Source organism: Ptychodera flava, chromosome 12 (assembly GCF_041260155.1).
Source record: "Ptychodera flava strain L36383 chromosome 12, AS_Pfla_20210202, whole genome shotgun sequence".
In the NCBI taxonomy this organism is placed as follows: Eukaryota; Metazoa; Hemichordata; class Enteropneusta; family Ptychoderidae; genus Ptychodera; species Ptychodera flava.
Genome location: NC_091939.1, coordinates 40978527 through 40990741, shown reverse-complemented (window position 1 = coordinate 40990741; position 12215 = coordinate 40978527). Strand labels below are relative to the sequence as shown.

Below are 12215 nucleotides of genomic sequence, written 5' to 3'. Positions count from 1 at the left end.
TAAGTTGCACTTTCAGTGACATTTAGTCCCGCTATTTGTGAAATTAAGTGGCACTTTCAGTGACATTTAGTTCCGCTATTTGTGAAATTAAGTTGCGCTTTCAGTGACATTTAGTTCCGCTATTTGTGAAATTAAGTTGCACTTTCAGTGACATTTAGTTCCGCTATTTGTGAAATTAAGTTGCACTTTCAGTGACATTTAGTCCCGCTATCTGTGAAATTAAGTGGCACTTTCAGTGACATTTAGTTCCGCTATTTGTGAAATTAAGTTGCGCTTTCAGTGACATTTAGTTCCGCTATCTATGAAATTAAGTTGCACTTTCAGTCACATTTAGTTCCGCTATTTGTGAAATTAAGTGCACTTTGAGTCACATTGAGTTCCGATATTTGTGAAATTAAGTTCCACTTTCAGTCACATTGAGTTCGCTATTTGTGAAATTAAGTTGCACTTTCAGTGATATTTAGTCCCGCTATTTGTGAAATTAAGTTGCACTTTCAGTGACATTTAGTTCCGCTATCTGTGAAATTAAGTTGCACTTTCAGTGACATTTAGTCCCACTATTTGTGAAATTAAGTTGCACTTTCAGTGACATTTAGTCCCACTATTTGTGAAATTAAGTTGCACTTTCAGTCACATTTAGTTCCGCTATTTGTGAAATTAAGTTCCACTTTCAGTGACATTGAGTTTCGCTATCTATGAAATTAAGTTGCACTTCAGTCACATTTAGTCCCCCTATTTGTGAAATTAAGTTGCACTTTCAGTGACATTTAGTTCCGCTATCTATGAAATTAAGTTGCACTTTCAGTGACATTTAGTTCCGCTATTTGTGAAATTAAGTTGCACTTTCAGTGACATTTAGTTTTGCTATTTGTGAAATTAAGTTGCACTTTCAGTCACATTTAGTCCCCCTATTTGTGAAATTAAGTTGCACTTTCAGTGACATTTAGTTCTGCTATCTATGAAATTAAGTTGCACTTTCAGTGACATTTAGTTCCGCTATTATGAAATTAAGTTGCACTGTCAGTCACATTTAGTTCTGCTATCTATGAAATTAAGTTGCACTTTTAGTGACATTTAGTTCCGCTATTTGTGAAATTAAGTTGCACTTTCAGTGACATTTAGTTCCGCTATTGTGAAATTAAGTTGCACTTTCAGTCACATTGAGTTCCGATATTGTGAAATTAAGTTCCACTTTCAGTCACATTGAGTTCCGCTATTTGTGAAATTAAGTTGCACTTTCAGTGATATTTAGTCCCGCTATTTGTGAAATTAAGTTGCACTTTCAGTGACATTTAGTTCCGCTATCTGTGAAATTAAGTTGCACTTTCAGTGACATTTAGTTCCGCTATTTATGAAATTAAGTTGCACTTTCAGTGACATTTAGTCCCGCTATTTGTGAAATTAAGTTGCACTTTCAGTGACATTTAGTTCCGCTATTTGTGAAATTAAGTGGCACTTTCAGTGACATTTAGTTCCGCTATTTGTGAAATTAAGTTGCACTTTCAGTGACATTTAGTTCCGCTATTTGTGAAATTAAGTTGCACTTTCAGTGACATTAAGTCCCGCTATCTGTAAAATTAAGTTACACTTTCAGTGACATTTAGTTCCGCTATTTGTGAAATTAAGTGGCACTTTCAGTGACATTTAGTTCCGCTATTTGTGAAATTAAGTTGCGCTTTCAGTGACATTTAGTCCCGCTATCTGTAAAATTAAGTTACACTTTCAGTGACATTTAGTTCCGCTATTTGTGAAATTAAGTTGCACTTTCAGTGACATTTAGTCCCACTATCTGTAAAATTAAGTGGCACTTTCAGTGACATTTAGTTCCGCTATTTGTGAAATTAAGTTGCGCTTCAGTGACATTTAGTTCCGCTATCTATGAAATTAAGTTGCACTTTCAGTCACATTTAGTTCCGCTATTTGTGAAATTAAGTTGCACTTTCAGTCACATTTAGTTCCGCTATTTGTGAAATTAAGTTCCACTTTCAGTCACATTGAGTTCCGCTATTTGTGAAATTAAGTTGCACTTTCAGTGACATTTAGTCCCGCTATTTGTGAAATTAAGTTGCACTTTCAGTGACATTTAGTTCCGCTATCTGTGAAATTAAGTTGCACTTTCAGTGACATTTAGTCCCACTATTTGTGAAATTAAGTTGCACTTTCAGTGACATTTAGTCCCACTATTTGTGAAATTAAGTTGCACTTTCAGTCACATTTAGTTCCGCTATTTGTGAAATTAAGTTGCACTTTCAGTGACATTGAGTTCCGCTATCTATGAAATTAAGTTGCACTTTCAGTCACATTTAGTCCCCTATTTGTGAAATTAAGTTGCACTTTCAGTGACATTGAGTTCCGCTATCTATGAAATTAAGTTGCACTTTCAGTGACATTAGTTCCGCTATTGTGAAATTAAGTTGCACTTTCAGTGACATTTAGTTTTGCTATTTGTGAAATTAAGTTGCACTTTCAGTGACATTTAGTCCCACTATTTGTGAAATTAAGTTGCACTTTCAGTCACATTTAGTTCCGCTATTTGTGAAATTAAGTTGCACTTTCAGTGACATTTAGTTCCGCTATCTATGAAATTAAGTTGCACTTTCAGTCACATTTAGTCCCCCTATTTGTGAAATTAAGTTGCACTTTCAGTGACATTTAGTTCTGCTATCTATGAAATTAAGTTGCACTTTCAGTGACATTTAGTTCCGCTATTTATGAAATTAAGTTGCACTTTCAGTCACATTTAGTCCCCCTATTTGTGAAATTAAGTTGCACTTTCAGTGACATTTAGTTCCGCTATCTATGAAATTAAGTTGCACTTTCAGTCACATTTAGTCCCCCTATTTGTGAAATTAAGTTGCACTTTCAGTGACATTTAGTTCTGCTATCTATGAAATTAAGTTGCACTTTCAGTGACATTTAGTTCCGCTATTTGTGAAATTAAGTTGCACTTTCAGTCACATTCAGTTCCGCTTTTTGTGAAATTAAGTTGCACTTTCAGTGACATTTAGTTCTGCTATCTATGAAATTAAGTTGCACTTTCAGTCACATTTAGTCCCACTATTTGTGAAATTAAGTTGCACTTTCAGTCACATTTCCGCTATTTGTGAAATTAAGTTCCACTTTCAGTGACATTGAGTTCCGCTATCTATGAAATTAAGTTGCACTTTCAGTCACATTTAGTCCCCCTATTTGTGAAATTAAGTTGCACTTTCAGTGACATTTAGTTCTGCTATCTATGAAATTAAGTTGCACTTTCAGTGACATTTAGTTCCGCTATTTGTGAAATTAAGTTGCACTTTCAGTGACATTTAGTTCTGCTATTTGTGAAATTAAGTTGCACTTTCAGTGACATTTAGTTCCGCTATTTGTGAAATTAAGTTGCACTTTCAGTGACATTTAGTCCCGCTATTTGTGAAATTAAGTGGCACTTTCAGTGACATTTAGTTCTGCTATCTATGAAATTAAGTTGCACTTTCAGTGACATTTAGTTCCGCTATTTGTGAAATTAAGTTGCACTTTCAGTGACATTTAGTTCCGCCTTTTGTGAAATTAAGTTGCACTTTCAGTGACATTTAGTCCCACTATTTGTGAAATTAAGTTGCACTTTCAGTCACATTTCCGCTATTTGTGAAATTAAGTTCCACTTTCAGTGACATTGAGTTCCGCTATCTATGAAATTAAGTTGCACTTTCAGTCACATTTAGTTTTGCTATTTGTGAAATTAAGTTGCACTTTCAGTGACATTTAGTCCCACTATTTGTGAAATTAAGTTGCACTTTCAGTCACATTTAGTTCCGCTATTTGTGAAATTAAGTTCCACTTTCAGTGACATTTAGTCCCACTATTTGTGAAATTAAGTTGCACTTTCAGTCACATTGAGTTCCGCTATTTGTGAAATTAAGTTGCACTTTCAGTGACATTTAGTTCCGCTATCTGTGAAATTAAGTTGCACTTTCAGTGACATTTAGTCCCGCTATTTGTGAAATTAAGTTCCACTTTCAGTCACATTGAGTTCCGATATTTGTGAAATTAAGTTCCACTTTCAGTGACATTGAGTTCCGCTATTTGTGAAATTAAGTTGCACTTTCAGTCACATTTAGTTCCACTTTTTGTGAAATTAAGTTGCACTTTCAGTGACATTTAGTTCCGCTATCTATGAAATTAAGTTGCACTTTCAGTCACATTTAGTCCCCCTATTTGTGAAATTAAGTTGCACTTTCAGTGACATTTAGTTCTGCTATCTATGAAATTAAGTTGCACTTTCAGTCACATTTAGTCCCACTATTTGTGAAATTAAGTTGCACTTTCAGTCACATTCAGTTCCGCTTTTTGTGAAATTTAGTTGCACTTTCAGTGACATTTAGTTCTGCTATCTATGAAATTAAGTTGCACTTTCAGTCACATTGAGTCCCACTATTTGTGAAATTAAGTTGCACTTTCAGTCACATTTCTGCTATTTGTGAAATTAAGTTCCACTTTCAGTGACATTGAGTTACGCTATCTATGAAATTAAGTTGCACTTTCAGTCACATTTAGTCCCCCTATTTGTGAAATTAAGTTGCACTTTCAGTGACATTTAGTTCTACTATCTATGAAATTAAGTTGCACTTTCAGTGACATTTAGTTCCGCTATTTGTGAAATTAAGTTGCACTTTCAGTGACATTTAGTCCCACTATTTGTGAAATTAAGTTGCACTTTCAGTCACATTTAGTTCCGCTGTTTGTGAAATTAAGTTGCACTTTCAGTGACATTTAGTTCCGCTATCTATGAAATTAAGTTGCACTTTCAGTCACATTGAGTTCCGATATTTGTGAAATTAAGTTGCACTTTCAGTGATATTTGGTCCCGCTATCTGTGAAATTAAGTTGCACTTTCAGTGACATTTAGTTCTGCTATCTGTGAAATTAAGTTGCACTTTCAGTGACATTTAGTTCCACTATTTGTGAAATTAAGTTGCACTTTCAGTGACATTTAGTTCCGCTTTTTGTGAAATTAAGTTGCACTTTCAGTGACATTTAGTCCCGCTATTTGTGAAATTAAGTGGCACTTTCAGTGACATTTAGTTCCGCTATTTGTGAAATTAAGTTGCGCTTTCAGTGACATTTAGTTCCGCTATTTGTGAAATTAAGTTGCACTTTCAGTGACATTTAGTTCCGCTATTTGTGAAATTAAGTTGCACTTTCAGTGACATTTAGTTCCGCTATCTGTGAAATTAAGTGGCACTTTCAGTGACATTTAGTTCCGCTATTTGTGAAATTAAGTTGCACTTTCAGTGACATTTAGTTCCGCTATCTATGAAATTAAGTTGCACTTTCAGTGACATTTAGTTCCGCTATTTGTGAAATTAAGTTGCACTTTCAGTCACATTGAGTTCCGATATTTGTGAAATTAAGTTCCACTTTCAGTCACATTGAGTTCCGCTATTTGTGAAATTAAGTTGCACTTTCAGTGATATTTAGTCCCGCTATTTGTGAAATTAAGTTGCACTTTCAGTGACATTTAGTTCCGCTATCTGTGAAATTAAGTTGCACTTTCAGTGACATTTAGTCCCGCTATTTGTGAAATTAAGTTGCACTTTCAGTGACATTTAGTTCCACTATTTGTGAAATTAAGTTGCACTTTCAGTCACATTTAGTTCCGCTATTTGTGAAATTAAGTTCCACTTTCAGTGACATTGAGTTCCGCTATCTATGAAATTAAGTTGCACTTTCAGTCACATTTAGTCCCCCTATTTGTGAAATTAAGTTGCACTTTCAGTGACATTTAGTTCCGCTATCTATGAAATTAAGTTGCACTTTCAGTGACATTTAGTTCCGCTATTTGTGAAATTAAGTTGCACTTTCAGTGACATTTAGTTTTGCTATTTGTGAAATTAAGTTGCACTTTCAGTGACATTTAGTCCCCCTATTTGTGAAATTAAGTTGCACTTTCAGTGACATTTAGTTCTGCTATCTATGAAATTAAGTTGCACTTTCAGTGACATTTAGTTCCGCTATTTATGAAATTAAGTTGCACTGTCAGTCACATTTAGTTTTGCTATTTGTGAAATTAAGTTGCACTTTCAGTGACATTTAGTTCCGCTATTTGTGAAATTAAGTTGCACTTTCAGTGACATTTAGTTCCGCTATTTGTGAAATTAAGTTGCACTTTCAGTCACATTGAGTTCCGATATTTGTGAAATTAAGTTCCACTTTCAGTCACATTGAGTTCCGCTATTTGTGAAATTAAGTTGCACTTTCAGTGATATTTAGTCCCGCTATTTGTGAAATTAAGTTGCACTTTCAGTGACATTTAGTTCCGCTATCTGTGAAATTAAGTTGCACTTTCAGTGACATTTAGTTCCGCTTTTTGTGAAATTAAGTTGCACTTTCAGTGACATTTAGTCCCGCTATCTGTGAAATTAAGTTGCACTTTCAGTGACATTTAGTTCCGCTATTTGTGAAATTAAGTGGCACTTTCAGTGACATTTAGTTCCGCTATCTGTGAAATTAAGTTGCACTTTCAGTGACATTTAGTTCCGCTTTTTGTGAAATTAAGTTGCACTTTCAGTGACATTTAGTCCCGCTATCTGTAAAATTAAGTGGCACTTTCAGTGACATTTAGTTCCGCTATTTGTGAAATTAAGTGGCACTTTCAGTGACATTTAGTTCCGCTATTTGTGAAATTAAGTTGCGCTTTCAGTGACATTTAGTCCCGCTATCTGTAAAATTAAGTTACACTTTCAGTGACATTTAGTTCCGCTATTTGTGAAATTAAGTTGCACTTTCAGTGACATTTAGTCCCGCTATCTGTAAAATTAAGTGGCACTTTCAGTGACATTTAGTTCCGCTATTTGTGAAATTAAGTTGCGCTTTCAGTGACATTTAGTTCCGCTATCTATGAAATTAAGTTGCACTTTCAGTCACATTTAGTTCCGCTATTTGTGAAATTAAGTTGCACTTTCAGTCACATTGAGTTCCGATATTTGTGAAATTAAGTTCCACTTTCAGTCACATTGAGTTCCGCTATTTGTGAAATTAAGTTGCACTTTCAGTGATATTTAGTCCCGCTATTTGTGAAATTAAGTTGCACTTTCAGTGACATTTAGTTCCGCTATCTGTGAAATTAAGTTGCACTTTCAGTCATATTTAGTCCCCCTATTTGTGAAATTAAGTTGCACTTTCAGTGACATTAGTCCCACTATTTGTGAAATTAAGTTGCACTTTCAGTCACATTTAGTTCCGCTATTTGTGAAATTAAGTTGCACTTTCAGTGACATTTAGTTTCGCTATCTGTGAAATTAAGTTGCACTTTCAGTGACATTTAGTCCCCCTATTTGTGAAATTAAGTTGCACTTTCAGTGACATTTAGTTCCGCTATCTATGAAATTAAGTTGCACTTTCAGTGACATTTAGTTCCGCTATTTGTGAAATTAAGTTGCACTTTCAGTGACATTTAGTTTTGCTATTTGTGAAATTAAGTTGCACTTTCAGTGACATTTAGTCCCACTATTTGTGAAATTAAGTTGCACTTTCAGTCACATTTAGTTCCGCTATTTGTGAAATTAAGTTGCACTTTCAGTGACATTTAGTTCCGCTATCTATGAAATTAAGTTGCACTTTCAGTCACATTTAGTCCCCCTATTTGTGAAATTAAGTTGCACTTTCAGTGACATTTAGTTCTGCTATCTATGAAATTAAGTTGCACTTTCAGTGACATTTAGTTCCGCTATTTATGAAATTAAGTTGCACTTTCAGTCACATTTAGTCCCCCTATTTGTGAAATTAAGTTGCACTTTCAGTGACATTTAGTTCTGCTATCTATGAAATTAAGTTGCACTTTCAGTGACATTTAGTTCCGCTATTTGTGAAATTAAGTTGCACTTTCAGTCACATTTAGTTTTGCTATTTGTGAAATTAAGTTGCACTTTCAGTGACATTTAGTCCCACTATTTGTGAAATTAAGTTGCACTTTCAGTCACATTTAGTTCCGCTATTTGTGAAATTAAGTTCCACTTTCAGTGACATTGAGTTCCGCTATTTGTGAAATTAAGTTGCACTTTCAGTGACATTTAGTTCCGCTATTTGTGAAATTAAGTTGCACTTTCAGTGACATTTAGACATTTAGTTTCGCTATTTGTGAAATTAAGTTGCACATTTTAGTCACATTGAGTTCCGATATTTGTGAAATTAAGTTCCACTTTCAGTCACATTGAGTTCCGCTATTTGTGAAATTAAGTTGCACTTTCAGTGATATTTAGTCCCGCTATTTGTGAAATTAAGTTGCACTTTCAGTGACATTTAGTTCCGCTATTTGTGAAATTAAGTTGCACTTTTAGTGACATTTAGTTCCGCTATTTGTGAAATTAAGTTGCACTTTCAGTCACATTTAGTTCCGCTATTTGTGAAATTAAGTTGCGCTTTCAGTGACATTTAGTTCCGCTATCTGTGAAATTAAGTTGCACTTTCAGTGACATTTAGTTCCGCTATTTGTGAAATTAAGTTGCACTGTCAGTGACATTTAGTCCCACTATCTGTAAATTACGTGGCACTTTCAGTGACATTTAGTTCTGCTATTTGTGAAATTAAGTTGCGCTTTCAGTGACATTTAGTTCCGCTATCTATGAAATTAAGTTGCACTTTCAGTCACATTTAGTTCCGCTATTTGTGAAATTAAGTTGCACTTTCAGTGACATTTAGTTCCGCTATTTGTGAAATTAAGTTGCACTTTCAGTGACATTGAGTTCCGCTATCTGTAAAATTAAGTGGCACTTTCAGTGACATTTAGTTCCGCTATTTGTGAAATTAAGTTGCGCTTTCAGTGACATTTAGTTCCGCTATTTTGTTGACTAAATTTCTTCTGAATCTTTTCTGAAGTGAAAAGATAATATGCTATTTCAATTTGCTAACTGTTCCTCAAATGCCTTTGGTCAGCTAGCTGGTTGATTTGATTGGCAGGTTTCTTGTGGCATTATCATGAAGATTATTAAAAGTTTTGACAATATTAAATGCTTGCTTATTCAAAAAAGGTAAGTAATAGAAATATGGATGTTTTGGGTTTTTAAAAATTTATTTGGTTTGTCATCATGTTCAAGAGACTTCTGAATGGTGTTTGACATCATTGAATTTTGAACAGTGTCTTTATTAAGTTGGCCCAATACAAAGAAATTGTTTTTATGCTGTTGTTGGAGTTTATTAATTGTTATTAGCGTTCTCAGGGGCTGCAGTTCACTGAAGGTTTTATGATTTTAAAATTATAAAGTTTACAAAGTTCTGTGTCTCTCTCTTACAGTTTGTTCTTGTAATTTATTCAAGTGTCTCTATTTAAAACATTTTTAAGAATAATTTAACTGCCACACAATACATTGTTCATATTTCTCTATCTTGAGGGCATTTCAGATATTATGGTTGTGTGAATTATAGTCACAAAGAAAATCTACAGCTGCAGCACAAAACTGGCATTTTAAGAAATACTTTGTCAACAAAATCCCCACGAAATTTTTCTTGATATATCTTGCCTGGAGCAAAAACAACATTTAATTCTGTGCTTAGCAATTTATTACTATGGCTGATACTTCCATCCACACCTAGTTTCTGACTGATTACATGTTAGGAATACACATTGTCATGGAATAATGAGTTGACATGTGGAATACGTCTTACTTATACAAGCTAACTGCATTTACTACCTGCTGAGAGATATAAAATTTCGCCCATGTAATCTCATACGCTCTGCCATGGACTACGTGCGGGCATTAACTATGTTTAAAACATTAACTGAATCTTGCATCAAGCAAAGCATATCATGATCATAGGATCATTTCCTCAACTACAGCATATAATTTAGTTTGAGAAAAAAGACTTGTGGATACTGACAGCATTTTGCATTAATCCTTTGTAACTAAAATAACAGAAAAATGAATGCAGCTGAAGCCCCCAGTTTGGAAAACCTTAAATTTGTATCCAAAACATTGTAATTTGTATCCACAAGTCTTTGCCCTCTAAAAACAAAAGTTGCCTTCCTTTATTTACCTTATTACAAATGTGTGAGTTTCCTGTACGCATAACTCTGAACAATTTTTTTGGAATGGAATTCTTTCATAGGGTTTTTGCTCATGATTCGAAATGAAAATGGGTGAGTAAAAATGTAATTTTCAAATACCAAAACGAAATGTTTTGAAAATGGTACAAAAAAGGGTAGGCCAGATACAAGAAACTTGCACATGTGCAAATTTACAATTCCCCTGCCCTCTTTAGCTAAGCATCTGAAACTCTCAGCAGTATAAAATTTTTGAAAATATGTGCCAAAATTATATGCCAAAATATATGTCAAAATGAAAAATTAAGATATATATTTTAGATTCATGAAAGGAACAAACGTTAAATTTGGTATAATTTCGCTATAATGACCTGAAATGTGCACTGCCAATTATTTTGATGCTAACAGGAAAACAACTTTTAAACCCAGCAAATGAAAAACCCACAGCCAGTGGGTTGTTGCACATACATATATGACAAAAATCTAAACAAATCTAATTTGTAGTTTGTATTGATATAATAAGTGGTACAATTACTGCCAAACATAATCTTGATTCCCTTAATTTGTCCCTCCCTCATTTTAGCTCACATGCAACAACCAACTGGTGGGTCATCCAATTGATGAGCTCAAAAAAATCCAATTATATGCCGTAGTTGAATATTGCAATGAATTGTGCAACAAAACGAGGCTCAAATTTTTTTTTTATATCAACATTTTTACTTTCATTTTTAAGGGGTTAAACAAGGAAGATTTGGCATCGAAACATAAATCAGAATTGTAACGAAACGTTTGTCAGTTTACTTCAGCCGAAATGTGTGAACAAATAAAGTTTAAATGGTTTAATATTCGAGCCCGGCTTTGCAATTGAGATATTAGACATATGCGACAAAATGTCCAAGAAAAGAGAGCATGCATTTTTTATGTTTTAATTTTTGGAAATTTATCAAAGTGTTTTCTGAAATTTTATTATCATGAACAATACTAAAACATCCAAAAACATTTCTAAATCGTCACATATCATATCATTACGAGAGAAAAGGTAGAATGCTGCGTCTCTATTTTCAGATAGGCTGTCGGGGGAGGGGAGACGTTGACACGTTGATGTGGCCCAAGTCTTTAATTTGGTTTTCGTCTATTCAATTTTGATCTAGCCAAACGAAGCATTTGTGTATATTGTTGTCTTTTCAGAGCCTAAATAACAAAATGGGGTCTTTGTCCATGCACCAACACGTCAATCGTCGGACCTAATATCTCAATTTTGGAAAGTGATAGATAAAAGTGCATAAAGTAATTTAAAGGTCACGTTAGCTTGCATCCGTCTTCATGCCATGTATCAGCTGGTTGCCTCCTTGTAAAGTTCCAATGACCACTCCGAATATCTTTTAGAGATCCGCAATACACTCCCAGTCGATTTGGCGCCATCTTGTTTAAATGCCACAATGCATGATGGTACATGACAGGATAAACCATTCGATATCGCAGGGGTGAAATTTTCATACAGCGGATGCAAACATACATCACCTGCCCTGCTGGTGCTCGCAACGTTGCTTGGATAGTCGACTGTAAGCCTAAGAATAGATGGTGGATTATATCAGAATTAGAATCCACATGTCTCATAATTGGTGCACATATAGAGTCTGGGCTTGACTCTCTAAGGGAGCCGTCATTATTTACGGCGGGGGGGGGGGGGTCGGAGGAATGTCATCGGAAACTCCAAAATTTCGAGTAACCCCCCCCCTCTGCCAACCATGATGAATTTGAGTAACCCCCCTCTCTCACTCAGAAATCATAACTGAACCTCCCCCTTAGAAAAGTTAAATACAATACATGTATTTGTAAAAATTATAAAAATACAGCAATAGTAAAGACCTTTCAAATCCTGAAGTACCCTGCTAGATTATCATCAGTTATCTAATGGCGGTTAAAAAAGGTGAAACCAAAAAAATGGAATTCGAAGTGACAACAAAATACAGATATAACAGCTCACGCTATGGACAGTATCCAACCATATATAGCATTGTTTAGTTTGGATGGGTATCATGACAGGGTTTCACTAAGATATCTGACCGCATGGGCAGAAATTGAAAGTACAATGGGGAGAAAACGCGAGAGGCTGAAGGGGAAAGCGTCAGAGGGGCTGTCCCCTATCTTGCATGGACAATTTTGAGCAATTAGAAATTGATGTGTGCAACGTCTG

The 12215-nt window shown here is 34.8% G+C and overlaps 2 long non-coding RNA genes across 2 annotated transcripts in view; one reads left to right on the top strand and one right to left on the bottom strand.

Annotated features, from left to right (window-relative positions):
* LOC139146369 (uncharacterized) overlaps nt 1-11437 on the bottom strand; it is a 31600-nt gene extending 20163 nt beyond the window's left edge. Inside the window, exon 1 of the long non-coding RNA XR_011555132.1 lies at nt 11322-11437. This is a non-coding gene — a long non-coding RNA (uncharacterized lncRNA). The remainder of the gene's footprint in view (nt 1-11321) is intronic.
* The window catches only part of LOC139146370 (uncharacterized), an 83686-nt gene that overhangs the window by 24516 nt on the left and 46955 nt on the right, over nt 1-12215 (top strand). The gene's annotated exons all lie outside the window — the stretch shown is intronic.